Genomic DNA, 2,053 nt, shown 5'->3' on the forward strand with positions numbered 1-2,053 from the left:
AGTTAGAAGCACAAATACATAAAATAAAAGAGTTCATAAATAACTGAATGATAATTCAGCAAATCCCAGTCTAAACTAAGGAATGTAACATGTGCTTTAAAAATATTTAAATTATTTTAATTTGATTCAAATCATCCTCTATGAATTCCCTTCATTTGCATTAGCATTTCAGTTCCTTTGCAAAATTTGCCAGTTTATTATTTTTTAAAATGGCATCACATACTTTACTTTTTAGTTAGAACAGGTTTTCCACCTGCTCATTTTTATTTTCTATGTATTTTGTATCATTTTCCCTCAATTTTCATTTTATTTTTTTTAAGACTTTATTTATTTATTTAACAGAGGGAGACAGCCAGCAAGAGAGAGAACACAAGCAGGAGGAGTAGGAGAGGAAGAATCAGGCTTCCAGCAGAGCAGCCTGATGTGGGGCTTGATTCCAGGACTCTGGGAATCATGCCCTGAGCCAAGGCAGACACTTAACGACTGAGCCACCCAGGCTCAGTACAAAGTCAAAGTGACTGTTTAAGAATGAGGTGTAGGTTTTATCATAATCACAAATTTTTTTTAGTTTTAAGAAAAAGAGTCAAAATTCAGAAAGACCCAAACCTGAAATCCTAGCCCTTTTTAATGTAAGATTTATAACCTGGGACAAGTGACTCTTTCTCTCTCTTTCAATTTCTTTATCTGCAAAATAAGAATAATACCTACTGTGCAGTGTTAACAAAGCATTAAATATAACGTTTATAAATCACCTAGCATTGTACCTAGCATAAAGTAAATGTTTGGGGGGGACAGGGCTCATTTTATTGCCGTAATTACCATAAGCAAAATATGAGCAGGTTCTTCCTAAAAAGTAGTTGTTTGAACCTAAAAGAAGAATATTCAGCTTCTATATACAATCTGATCTTTGCACATTCAATCCTAGGAATGATATGAACTTAATGCACTTCTATGCCACTAACATTTGAAAACATGTCCTAAAAGCACATATGGAGGGGTGCCTGCGTCTGCCTTCAGCTCAGGTCATGATCCCAGGGTCCTGGGATTGAGCCCCGTGTTGGGAATCTGCTTCTCCCTCTGCCTCTTTTCCTGCTCCTGTTCTCTCTCTATATATAAATAAAATCGTTAAAAAAATAATAAAAATAAAAAAACAAAATCACATATGAAACTCAGAATAAATATCTCAATAAAAACATTATAGCTGCTTTCCAGAGTGGCTCAGAGAAGCCCAATATTGCAGTTACTTTAATTATTCCTTACCCCTTGAATTGAGCCCCTTTTGACATTATCCTATACAATTTTCCTTTCTCTCTGATTCCAACCTGTTGGCTTCTATTCTGTTTTCATTCCCTTTCGCACTGTAAGTACTTCAACTACAGATTTTGTTATAGATTTCTGTGTATTTCCTGAAATGAACCATTATTAGGAAAATTCTTTCTGTGGGAAAAAAATCCATTTTAGTTAAAACTTATGAGTCCAGGCACAGCTCTCTCCTCTACTGCCTTGCTTACGTTAAAGCTGGGAGGGCAGAAGTGAAGTAGAGTCCCTAGGTCTAGACTGACAAAAGTTCTTTCTTACCCAGAGACAAACTTCAAGTAAGCTACTGGAATGACAGGTTTTAGAAATATTCAATAGCTTCCCATGTCATAGGTTAGTAAACCAGACAAACAAGTCATGAACCCAGGTTTGGATGATTCCAGAGTTCATAATCAATCTAACCCAAATAGATTGCTAGCTTAAAGAAGCATAGAGAGAGCTTAATCAAAAAGTAATATTCAGGAGGTCTGTCCCCACTTCTGCCTGCTATAGGATACTATATCCCCTCCTGTCTCCCCTCTCCTGCCAGCCCAGCATGACTAGTAGCTAGGAACATGGAATATCCCCCACCCCCACCCTCTCCCATCTCAGCATCATTTTCAGCGTCCACCTGGATGAGCTTGTTTTAAGCAAAGGTAACAATAAGCAGGGCAGAGCACTACATAATACAAAAGACCTTGATCACTTAGGTGATTGTGAACAGCAAGCTGATTTGGAGAAGGTGGGAAGCAATTTG

Source organism: Ursus maritimus, unplaced genomic scaffold, assembly GCF_017311325.1.
Source record: "Ursus maritimus isolate PB19 unplaced genomic scaffold, ASM1731132v1 scaffold_49, whole genome shotgun sequence".
Lineage (NCBI taxonomy): Eukaryota > Metazoa > Chordata > Mammalia > Carnivora > Ursidae > Ursus > Ursus maritimus.